This window comes from Cyprinodon variegatus, unplaced genomic scaffold (assembly GCF_000732505.1).
Source record: "Cyprinodon variegatus isolate N-32 unplaced genomic scaffold, C_variegatus-1.0 Scaffold1084, whole genome shotgun sequence".
NCBI lineage: Eukaryota > Metazoa > Chordata > Actinopteri > Cyprinodontiformes > Cyprinodontidae > Cyprinodon > Cyprinodon variegatus.
Genome location: NW_015151537.1, coordinates 111,163 through 124,570, shown reverse-complemented (window position 1 = coordinate 124,570; position 13,408 = coordinate 111,163). Strand labels below are relative to the sequence as shown.

The window sequence follows — 13,408 nt, the reverse complement described above, 5'->3', positions numbered from 1 at the left end:
TAAGGATCAAATCTCTTTTGGAGTCTCAACATATTGCTGATATTTGCTATTATTTTACATTTCATTGGCGATTTAAAGCAGTTGAAAGTAGAAAAAAATCATTGTCAGTCTTGAATGAAAGAACTGTATTCTAAGACTGAGCTCTGCCATTTAACAAGGTGACAAAAAGTCTCAGCTTATTTTTATTCCTATTAAGATCTGAAGGCAAGGGAGGACAAATGGGACATCTTAAGAATTACTTTCATAGAGATGTTAGACAAATAAAACAGTTTTTCTACTTGTAGTAAACTAACGGTTGTTGTTGACAGAAACTGAAAAGTAGTGTAGCTTAACATGGCTAACTGACCAAGCTAACCTGTTAGCTACTGAGCACAACTAGCAACAGCGCTACCCAGCTCTCCCCCTTTATGCAATGGTCGTGCAGTTACTTTGCAAAAAAACTTTTTTTCCAGTTTTGTTATCGATCAGGTAAAACTTCATCGGTCATTAGACACGCTAACACTACAGATGCTCCTGACTCGGCACACTAATGCTGCGTGATGTTATTATCGCTGTCTGGGCAACCACAGTGTTTTACATCATGTTGCAACGTTCAGCCAATCATGTAGCGTAATGTCACTGGCATGCGTACGGCCCAAGCAGATCTGGCACCTACAGCGGTTCTAGATAGGGGCCAGCAGGAACAGTGCCCTGGTAGAACTGGTACTAGCCCCTGTTATGGCTTCAGTACCAAATGCATAACAGAATAGATTTATGAAATTGCGTCTGATAAGCACCTTGGAATACACTTTAAAAAAAAAAATCATATTATCTTTATTGATTATTTATCAATGAAATTTTTGCACTTTTAGCCTCAGTCATCTTGAGATGGAATCAGTTTTCTTTTTTCTTTTTTTCTAAATATCCCAGGGCTGCAATTTGGTTTGTGGTTAACTTACGAGGCGGAGCTAGATGGGGGGCCAGGGGTGTCCAAGGCCACCCTTAGCCAATCATTGGCCACCCATGTGGCCACCCTTACCATTTTTTTTCTCTCAGGTAGAATATTGAAAAACATTTTAATTGTATATATATTAACAATTACTTGACAACATTACTTGGTTTATTATGCACATCAATATACCAACATTAGAGATGATTAGTACAAAATTCATGCTCTTTCAGGACTGGATTTTGTGTTATATGCCGTAAAGAGAAAATGATTTGTCTCTGCAAGTCATCTAAGAGTCTTCAGTGAAATCATAGATGCAGTAAATAACTATTTTAATAAGAAAGATATTGATAACAATAGAGTAAGTAATGACATTGGAAAAGATGTTCGCTCCAGAACTCAAACCTCAAAGAATTTTATCCAATATAGCTTTTATCTAGACCAACCAAGCAATACGCACCAGACTCCATCCATCTCATCAATTGAGTGCAATCTGAACATGATGGCATGATGAGATGAATGGAGTCTGGGGTGCTATTGCTTGGTTGGAAAGAAAACCCGCAGCCACATGGCCCTTTCTGGAACTGGTTTGAGACCCCTGATCTATACAGATGTTTAAATATATGCATCTATTTGTTAGCAAAAGGCTGTAGGAACTATAGTTAGTCTTTATTTAGGAATTTGGACGTTGTGCTTGTTCCTGTTGGAACAGTATAGATTGACCCTGAGGTTCTGGTGCCTATCCACTTTTGGCCACCCTTCAGTATACATTTGTTATTGCCTGGCCACCCTTCTGTTCACTTAATACAGGCGTCCCCAAAGTTGGTCCTTGAGGGCCGCTGTCCTGCAGGTTTTAGAGGTTTACATCTCTTAGCACAGCTGATTATGATGATTGAGGTTAAGGAAAAGCCTGTTAATGAGCTTTTAATTAAAATCAGCTGTGCTGGAGGAAGCAAACCTCTAAAACCTGCAGGACAGCGGCCCTCGAGGACCGACTTTGGGGGTGTCCGACTTAATATATCAAATGATAAACTTTTGTCCTACTTTTTTGTTACATTTTTATTTTTTTGGTGCCCCCTAAAAACTTAGTCTAGGACCACCCCTGGTTCTGCTTTTGTAAAAACAAAACTTAGTAACATATGTTTCGTTTTTTTTTTTTTTCTTTTTTTTTTATCGTTTTTATCACTGAAACCTATATCTAACTTCTATTTATCAATTTTTAACTGATAAAAGAGTAAATGGCTTCTATTTCAACTAAATGATTCTCATTGTTGGTTTTTTATGAAAACATCCTTAGTTCACCATTCATATACTTGGAATTCCTTACATTGTAGCAAGAAGATAAATGTATTTATCGACCAAAGGATGCATTATAATTTTGGTTTCTAATTAAACTATACAATTTTTTCTCTTTTTTTTTGTATCTACAATGCATTCATCCCTTAGAGGTGATATATTCGCTTGTAAATTCATGTAGCAAACGCCTTTATTCCAACCTTAATATTAAAGTTGTTGAACTTTTCTGTTTAGTTTTCATGAATAACCCTCTTCCCGTACTAAAACATCCTCCCCTCGAAGATGTGAATGGGAGCAGTGCCGAAGCAATGCCACTCCTTCCAACTAACTGAGGGGCCACCTTTTCTCTTTTTTCTCCTGTCGGCAGCACCAGTGAGCTGGGATGCTGCGCTGCAGACAGAGCCTCAGTTGGCTGCAGCGGTGGAGGCAGACTGTGAGGAAACCAAAACAAACCTCCGTCCGACACCGCGCTCCATGAAGCCCAGCTGATCCCAGAAGAGGAGGAAAGAAAGGCTCAGAAATTGAAATCAGCCGCTTGGTTGCTTCTGTTTCTGGAAGAGATGCGCCTCTTGCGCTGGCAAACCACATAGAGGAGGACCCTGACTTCAGTGGATGTCGGTATTACTGCAAGCATTCCGCTTTTTACGGGGAGATCATCTGTCATCTTTGGACAAAAAAAGGAAAACGCCCACCAAAGGAGGATTTTTTGTCGTTTTTGTGAGTACACAGCTTTACTTTACTTCTATTTGTTGTTTTTTGAGTGCAATTTCTGACCAACTCACAATGCACAAAACAGACAAGTTCTGCTTACATTAATCTAAAAAAATAATCAAATATGAGGAGTTTTCTTCCTCTTTTACGCCTTAAAATCTCATTTTGGCAGCAGTGAATTATGTGCCAGTATTTGCCTGCATGCTGTTTTAGTAACTTCCCTGTATTCACTGAGAGTGATTGAAGAAACAAGCATGTGGGCGATGGAGCTGCTGAGTGTGACAAGATGCACACACTGCAAAGTGTCCAAATTAAACATCTCTTCTATTCATCATGCTTCTATTGAGTTCATATAGTAAAAAAAAAATAATAATATTTAGTTTGAAGCTCAAGTCAAAGGTGAATTCAATAATAAGCCCCTGAACATCTCAGGGATAAAACAGGGGTCTTTGAAATGTACTGTGAACAGAAGTGTGGTTCAGGTCCAGCTGCTTTGAAAACAGCTCAAAGGGATTGATAAAAATATTTTGGGAAAGAGAAGAAAGCTCTGCTCTATTCAGCAGTATGAGGGCAAATCCAGGTCCTTTTGGCATCTTTTGGTTAGCTGAGCAAGCAGCTTTTACCATGTGGAGCCACAGCAACCATCTATTCAGTGATATGTAAATAGTACAAGTTTATTTATTTATTTTGGCTCTTTATAATACTATCATCTGATATTACTGCTGGGTTCTGCTCAGTAGCTTAGGGGCTCACAGTCTGCCTTTTGAGGTTATTGATCTGGCTTTTTATGGATGTTATTAAGCCGTCAATTACCACATTATTCTCTTGATTTTTCAGAGCTTTTTCCTGATATCTCTTTGCAATAATTATTAAAGCGATGGCAGTCAGAATGAAGTTTGTAGAAGGAAAACACAGCCTTTAACATTGTTGTACTGTCAGCAAATCCCCGTGCTGCCGTTGGCACTCTTCATTTCTAATGTAGGTCCACTCAGAAGCATTAGGACAGAGAACTGGACTATTTTAAGCCCCTAAATTAAAGTAACTAAGGATATTACATGCATTAATATCTTATTGATTAACCTTTCGGTGGCTTTGCTCATAGAAACCCTCTAACTTCACGAAGCTCTGAAGATTTCCTGAAAGAATAAGCTTTTATTCAGGGAATAGATGAAGATAACAAAAACAAACAAATGGTCTTTTAAATTTCAGTACGCAAAAAAAAAAAAAGCTTCATTAGAGAAAATATGAGTCAAAATGTGATCAAATTAAATTTCTTGACTAGAACATTTTTTTTTGTGTCATTTTGCTTTAACTACACATCTTCATGGTAGTGTGTAACAGTTTTCAGGCTATGATTGCCTGCATAATTGTGAAGGAACTGTTTCATTCACAAAGATAAGATAACCCTCTGCTGTATTTTTGTTATATATATATATATATATATATATATATATATATATATATATATATATATATAGATAGATAGATAGATAGTCCTGCTTATCATTTTTTAAGATGTGTTTACTATTCCAGCAAAGGCTCTTTACTACTTTTGTTTTCAATGATCTACCTCTGTTGTTTCATATTTTCATATTGTTTTACGTATTATTTATGACGTATTTCAAAATAATTGTGCCTCGATTAGAAATAAAGCCCAAAGTATATCAGAGTAACTACATGTATGTCATGTAGGATGAATTACTTTTTTTAATTACTAACATAAAAAGCCTAGGGTGGGACTTTGTCATTGATGGCTTATGCACTATTAAACTGCAAAGCTACTGCTGCTGATAACTAAAATCCTATTATATGTATAATAATATGATTGAGAATATTTGTTGTTGTTTCTTTTGCGTAGACATAATTTGTTAGGACGTTAAAAGTCAGGTTGATATTGAATGGCTATAAGCAGTATCTTACCTTTGCATATTTGATTATTATAGGTCCATATCCGTTACGTCCAGAAGCTAAAACTAACAGCTCTTGACACAACTCCACAATCAGCATCATCTTAGTGGTTTGTGCAAATGCTGTTTTTTGAACCTCTAAACCATTCTCACTACGGAATTTAGCAGATATGTTTACATATATTATAAAAAGAAGCAACAGGGCGATGTTAAAGCAAAATAGTAAAAAAAAGGATAATAGCAAATGCTTTATATGTGTCTTTCTTAGCATGTGTTTTATACAGGAAGATCAATGAAAGCATCTCCCCCTCTGTCTGCAGTCAACCATCTGAATAGTCATCAGGTTTTAAGGACATTTTGGCCCAGAGCAAAAAAATATAACAATTTGAGGTTTCATATATGGTGTTCTCATAAACTATTAAACTCTGCCTCCCCTGGATTAGCTGTTAGTTTCAGCCTCTGGGAGTAACTATTCCAGATTTATACTCAGTGAAAATGTATAGAAAAAGTTATTATGCTTATTATGTTTTTTTTATTGTCATTGAATTATATATAGCCCTCATTTACCATGAAAAACAATAAAATAAAACCTTAAAATTACTGAAAAGTTGAGTCGAGGTGTAATAATTTGAAATCAGTGTTAATTTGAAGAAACCCATATGCATCAAAAATTAGAATTTTATTTAGATACATTAGGATTTAAGCATTTTTTTTTATTATTTAATAGAGACCTCAGCTTCTGCAGTTTTATGTTCCAATTTCTTCCAATTGATTCCGCAAAATAATTAATATTTCTGAAACCAGACCTTCATAAAATGAATGCTGTTTTTTCCTATATGAATAAAAATTCTCCAAGTACATACCTACTTTGTATAAATAGAAAGGGTATTGTTTTAGAGTGTACATATTAAGAAAAATGAAAACTTCAAGCGAACTTTTAATGAAAAATATTTGTATAGGCATGATGGTCATCTTTCTTAAATATTTCTATTGCTTTATTAGGCAAATAACTACTTAGAACCTTTTTATAGATCCTCTCTTCAATAAAAATTCTGATGGCTTGGACCTGTTGCCAAAAAACAGGGACAGCCCAGCTCCAAAAAATGAGCCAAATGTATCAAACTTTGTTAGACTGCTGATTGATAGAAGCAGGTGGGGGATTGATACAGTATCCCTCTGCTACTCTAAGCTACATACAACCTAGAAAAAATTTCCCCACCAACTCACCCTGTAAATTGCTCTTACCTAAAAATAAGCTCATACGAGCAATATGATGGAAAAGTTTAGAGGTTTTGAAATAACTTTTTCAAACTCTTGGTCCTGGTAACCTGCCTTTGCCTAAATTTTTATAAATATTTATAAATCATTGAAAAAAGAATCCACTTTCCCTATCCTTTAATGATGCTTTAATTGTTGTCTGTTAATATTACAAAGAATCAAATCATATCATGGCTTTATAACTACAGTATACTGCATACTTGTAATGTGAAATGTTTATTTTCCATACCGTTCACATATATTGCTGAGTTTCATTTCCTATGGTAATCTGAGCATAACTTCTCCGACCCAGAGATATAAGATTTGAGTCACCACATGCAGCAAGCAAAGAAAACTCACCTGCGCATCAGGGGAGTTGCTGCAGGAGACGCACAGCTGCACCAATTCCACTTGGCATGTATTTGCGTTTACCCCTGTCCTTATTGGATGTTAATCAGTTATTTGCTTGGGGAGGAGGCTCTAAAATGTTTGTAAATCCACCAGGGGACGGTGTGAGATGAAATGCAAATGATCTGCTCACCTTAATTTAAATGAAATAAATCTTAAATTTGCAGCTGCCTCATCGTTTTAAATGAAAATGTTATTGACATGAGCCCATAGACAGCAATTTAGACTATGGCTAATTGGAAATGACATCTCTGATAGAGGAAACCCTTTGGGACACATGTAGAAAAAAAGCTGGGAGCGGCTTCAGAGAAACAGGCTCACAAAGGTAATAGTTCCCAAGGGATTTTTATGTTGCTGAAAAATATCCACGAGCTATAATAAAGTGAAAATGGACAAAAAATGTCTCACTGACATGTTTGTACTCAACTGGTCCCCCAAGATTGTTGAAAGGAGGGGAAAATGATATCACACCGTGCAGTTGTGCAGCACCCTGTTGGTATTCTTTTACGGTGACTAGACTGAAGGAAAGAAATAAAAGGAAATGGCTGGGCATCATGGAATATGTAAATAACATGCTTTATGTGACCAGAGGATGCAAGGGTGTAATTCTGCTCTCAAAAGCACAACAGTGACTAAGAATGTTTGCCTTGGGAATAGTTCCCTGCTAAAATGCGAGATGACGTGCATTTGTTAGATTAAAGAAATTTCTTATAAGCTGCTTTGGGAATCTTGACAGAGGCAAGAGCTTTTTCTCAGCTGCATTCCCATCAAGCACTTTGTTTGTGAGGGAGGGAGGCCCACTGGTCTGGCAGAGCCTGGAAGACAAACGTCCCTCACGACCCATCTGACAGCTTAATTTATATAATTGCCTTGAAACATCTGCCTAAGAAAGACCGACTTTCGGATCCCCGCTCTCTCTCTGCTTGTCACTGTTATGAATGACTTCAACTTGATGTCCAATGAGTCAAATGGCCAAACTGATGTCCCCCTGCTATGCAACACTAAAAGCATGTACAAACACTACAAAAAACAGCTGATTGGACACCAGCTTTGCATCCTTCCTATACAAAACATGTTCAGCAAGGTGTTTTCATTAAGCAATGCTTGTCAAGGTTCTGAGGTGAGCCTTGTGAGATTGCTGGGCAGCTACTCCACACACCATGCCAAATGTGTGCATCTGTAATGCAGACATGCAATTAGCACCAGTGGAGTGGCAGAATCAGCGTCTGGGCTTTTGCTCCTCAGTTTGCACATTTTCAGAATCTGCTCTAAATTGCTGAAATAATTTGGTGTGGTGAGCTAACATGTGCCACCGCCTCGGGTTGGCTAATTATGCAGCCCCTCTAACTGTTTGCCTTTGTGCTGTCCTCGTTGTGTTAACTTTGAACAAGTCATCTGTAGCTCGCCGCAGGCCTCCCTCGGGTTGCTGTTTAAATGGCTGGTTTCAATGTGTGAATGCGTTAGCTGAATGCATGAAATTGAGTCGAGAGGTTTGGGAAGTGTTGCAACAAACTAAATAAATGAATTGAATAAAATAATGCAGTGCATTAAAACCACAAACTTTGCTGCATTTTATCTGGATTTTTGCAACAGACCCATACAGAGTTTTCTAGGTACAATTTTTTTTTTATTTCAACATTTCTACAAATGAAATTTAAAGTGTGGCATGCTTATGTCTTAATTCACCTTTACTAGATCTAGTGCAACCAGTTTCCTCTAATCTAAATGCATATAGCAACATAAGTCTCTCTGGTTACACTTTAATCTCAGTATAAATCTAGCTGTTCTGTAAAGGCATTAGTGGGTTGTAAGTTATATTTATTATAGCAGTCCGATCAGTGATAACATTGTGAATAGATTCAGGTTATAAAAAAACGCTTCATGTGGTGATAATCTAACACCTTAAACATGTTATCCTCTCTATAAAATATGGTTGTGGCAGCATTATGCTGTGGGAATTTTTTCCCTCAAGGAAAAAGGCTGGTCATTATTAATGTAAAAATTATTGAAACTACAAACAGAGGGAGCCCATGTTATAGCCTGCTAAGGACGGGACGGGACTGTATTTACTATATAGTATAAAAAATGACCCTAAACATACAATCAGAGCTACACAGCTCTGTCTGATCTGAGTCAACTTAAGCTTCTGTCTCTACCTGTGCACTGACGTTGGAGAAATATAGAGAAAATACTTTAAAGGTGTAATGTCAGTGTATGGTTGGTTTGCTTTTAGAGGTCTGCATACAAGTGCATGTTTTCCCAAGTTTTCAAAGTTTTATTTAGTAAGAGGCTTTAGCCCACTGCCGAATCATGCAATACTCTGATTTTAGTCTGTGATTAAAATCTCTCTCCTGTTGAAAAATGTATGAGCTGTATTTGTATGTGAACAAGTTTTATAACTTTTTGCAGATATTTTACGGAGAGACTAGAGTTGCCTAAGGAAGGAGTGTTTTTTTTGCTTTCTTTTTTTTTTTTTTTTTTTGAGAATGAAGCTCCTGATTTTACGTGACAGTGAAGAGGCCTTATCTACCATAGCCATGATGAAGTAGAAGACTCTTTGATTTGTTATCTCCGGAAAGGAACAATCTCATGCTGGAGACAGATTAGTGAGCCGAAGGTGTAAAATTAGGTTATGCAGTTTTAGGAGTCAAATAAAAGGTCTATAGGCTATATCTGCATCATGCTGATAGTACAAAGTAAAAGTTTTGCAAAATTTAGTAACATATTTGACCTTCGGATTCAAAATATTCAGGATGTAGATTCATCATAACACTTTATAACAACTCTCTGGGTAGTAAAACATTCTTGAGTGTGATATTTGTGACGGAGGTTTAGCATCAGGTTTTAAAGAGGGAAGAGTGCATGCATCAGCAATGTTGGTAACAATAAATAAATTATGTGATTTTTTTTTTTTTTTTTTTTTTTTTTATTGTGTCAAATCCAATTTTTTTTATATTTTCCATGTCTGAACGTACTTAAAAAGGCCACGTCTCTCATTTTTTTATTCCTCAAAAGCTACTTTACTTTTTGTCTCAGTTGTTACATTGTGGCTTGCAGTTATTATAGTAATCTGGAAAAAAAAAATATGTAGAAATTGGTGAAACTCTGACAAATTAAAATACACGTACTCTCTTCCTATGTTACTATAATACATTTCAGTCATCTATTGACTAAGCTATGCAAAGGTCAGTTCAAAAATGCTCATGTTTAGAGCAAAAACAAAGACATAGTTATTATTAAGGCTACTAAATAGCAATAATTTCCTAACCATATTGATACAACTTATATGATTCAAAGCTTGATTGACTTGATCATATTTATTGAAACCAAACCTTAATATTCATTAGTAGTTTTCAAGTGCCTATCAAGCTTAATAACCTTTTGTTATTAACCATTCTGCACTTTATATAGTAGTCCAAATATAATTAACAGATCTTAGCTTTTTAATTAGGCTGGCTATGGCCAGCTGCTTAACAGAGATTCCATGCGTCGCATATAATCTAGTATTAAAATGTTGTTGCTTTAATAAGTGTGAAGGGCGGTACTCCTGACTGGAACTAAATGGGTGTTTTTGTCTTGAGAAAAATATTCAGCAGCCTAAATTACACACAATTGCCAAGGTGCAGCAACAGATGGGGGCAGGGGGAGGGTAATGTTCTATTTTTCAATTCCTTTATCAGTCAACTTTGTTTTTTTATACACTTATTAAAGCTGTTTTACTACTATTTGTATTTTCTTAGATTTATGTGAGATCCTGCTTCTTAGGCTATCTGTATATTATTTTATTTCCTGACTGAGGCTGGCCAACATACCTGCACAGTGAGCCCTGTTTAGAAGTGAGTCCACTCTTTCCCTGGCCATGGTTGTCAAGCAATTCCTCAGTCAGCTCTAGTGCCAGGCTCCTGCATTGAACCGTTGCATTTAAACTTTACAACGGCTCCTCTGCCGTAGCTCTATGGACCACTGATTGAGCACTATACTTTTATGGACTTTGCATGATGTAAGGTTGCTACCCCCACTCCCTCCTTCAACTGCTGCCTGGCAACCAGTGTTTGCTTTTCCTTGTCATTTAATCCTCTATTTCTTCCGTTATTTGGTGATGTCAGAAAATCTTTTTTTCATGCTTCTTTCACTATAAAATTTGGATAAATTATAGTTGATACTATAAACTTGGAAACTAATTACTTTAAAAATAATTATTTCTGTCACAGAAAATACCCAGTTAATCTTGTTTATGCTTTTTCTGATTCCCAACTAATGTTGCAGTTGGTTAGGGTTAGCTGTCCACCATCATCAAGGACCCTCTGTTTTCCATATATAACAGAGAGTCCCTCAAAAAAACCTGGGATACAGAAATAAACCCTGGAATACAGTTTGTGCCATTATGAGCAAAGCAGACTGAGGCTGTTAAAAGTGAAGACATAAAAAGGTGACCCTAAAATAAGCACTGTATAAGGATATCAAGCCATGCATCCAGATCCTCCTATTTATTTTCTACCTTCCTCTCTTATACCTACTTATCCCTGAGAGATGAATTGTGTATGAAGAAATATATAAAAGACAACTACTGTAAGTGGGTTGCTGTTCTTAACTCTGTTTATGTAGTCCCTTTTTATTCACTCTTGTGTTACAAACCTTAGATGCATTCGACATAGGGAATGCAGTTGGATATGATTTAAGTCTTACAATACGTGCCATGGAGTGATGAAAAAAATGTCTTATTGGTTAAAGATTGTTGCCAAGTTGTGGTTTAAATGCTAATTGATAAATATCTGATATAGATAATTGACCGTCTTAAGTGTGTAATCTGAAATTAGTGGTACAATGCATGCTTTTGTTAACGATTGACCCGATACCGAGAAATTGTCCTGTAGATATTTAGAATGAAGCGATGATTTATTGCACAGGAAATAAAAGCCAGAAAGCTGTTCTTTGAAGCCCTCACTCTCTGCTAATATTGCGTGGTGAATGCGAATGTGTGGAGGTTTAAACCGTTTCATGATGTCAGCTGTCAGCTTGCTGTGGGTTGCATTATAGCTGCAATAATGGTCCAGAAATAACTAAACAAAAGGTATGTATGACTACTTATAATATTGAAAGAATTCTGAGCAGTAAGACATTTTTGCTGGTATGCTTGTCATTTTAAATCAACGTTCAACCTTTATTGAAGGTTTTGTTTAAATTATTAGCTCTTAATAAACGTCTAAGCTAAACCCTGGCTGAGTAATTGAGCAAAAGCTGCTGAATTGTCTCATTTCCCAACAGCCCACTTGATCAATAGACTTGATATTTATAGGGCATTAATTAGGAGTGGAGACGGCAAGGTTTGACAGACTTTTTCAAATAAATAAATGAAAGTCTTTGAAAGTCACAATTGATGGAGCCCACCTTTTTTTTTTTTTAAAGAAAAGTAGCAAATAATAATTCAACAATACAGTTGTAAAATTGAGCTGAATTCTCATCTGACCAGGTGATAAGCACTTTCATATTGCCCAGCAACTGGAGGTTTGTAATTAATCAGCTATGTAAAACATCTGCTGCACAGGAGAGCCGGGTATTCAGTAGTCTGAGCACATATACATTCATCTAGGTAATTTAATTAGTCCAGCTTCAAAGGGAGAGCATTTATGGAATTGCTTGAAAAGGTTTTTAGTTTTGTTTTTTTTCTTTTCGTTTGGCTTATTTTTAAAACTACAAATGTCCATCATTTATCCACTATCTCTAATTCTACATATCAGTAAGCGATAGGGTATCATAAATATTTGCTCATGAGCTTTTTTTAATTATTATTATAATTAAAAAATAACAGAAAACTATGATCAAGAAGTAGATGCAATCATGGAAGAAAACCAGCAAAGTCAGTTTTACAGTTGACAGCAGTCTGCAACAGATGCCATATCGTTACAATAAGAAAATTAATACATTTCTGGGATATTGCTGTCTCTTTCAATTACAGCAACCGCAAAGCTGAAGCAATAGATTTTGTAACTTTATTTGAGATCTAAAAGAGAAAGGGGCAATTGGAAATTGGCTGAATATTTAATTGGAATAGAAGTGCAAACAATTTTTTATTAATTCCTTTTCTACACCTGCAGACCAGAAGATGTTTGCAGAAGAGTTACACACTTTTATTATACACATAGGTGTAAGAATGATCTCTATTGTGATTTCTATTGTGATCTCTAGTATTCCATTTTTCTAGTGATCCATTTTTTTTAGCAGGCAGGATTCGGCCCACAAGCTTTTAGCTTGGCACATATGGATCATGTCAAATTGTTTAGGAATTTGCTGGCCCTATATCATATTTAGGATCTACAGCAAGAGTTGTGAGGCCAAAGTTATTTTTCAAAATTGTCAGTCTCTGCTAGGGATAAAATGATTAATTTGGTTTATTCTATGGCTGAAATTGGATTAATTGTGATTAATTGATTATTGAAATAATCGTCAACTAATTTAGTAATTGATTAATCGTTACCTGAAGTATAGAGACTAAAATGTGCCTTAAGCTGACATAGCAACCCACTTAGAGCAGTAATTATACCACAACCGTAAAAAGCATTTTACATTTAAGATAAAAAAAAATGTTTTGCCTTTCAATATGCTCTATCAAGCTCCTCAGTTTAAAAGTTTAATTGACAAGTTAATTAGATTTGCAAAATATTTGTTAGTTGCAGCCCTACTTTATTCCATAATTATAATAATTATCATCTAATTTTAGTAATTGTTGACTGTACTATACAGACTCTTAAATATACTGTTTTCTGAAATAACAACCCAATGAGCAGAAATTAGGCAAAAATGGAAATTACATTGTGCAGTGGTTGAGCATGACAGCATATGGTAAATGGTAAATGGCATGTACTTATATAGCGCCTTTATTCAAGTTAGGAGACTTGACCAA

General features: G+C 35.9%; 1 protein-coding gene across 1 annotated transcript in view; it reads left to right on the top strand.

Annotated features, from left to right (window-relative positions):
• Positions 1–2,563: 2,563 nt before the first annotated feature.
• The window catches only part of LOC107101345 (contactin-5-like), a gene marked incomplete at its 3' end in the record, with an annotated part of 115,673 nt that continues 104,828 nt past the window's right edge, over positions 2,564–13,408 (top strand). Inside the window, exon 1 of the mRNA XM_015400226.1 lies at positions 2,564–2,941. The remainder of the gene's footprint in view (positions 2,942–13,408) is intronic.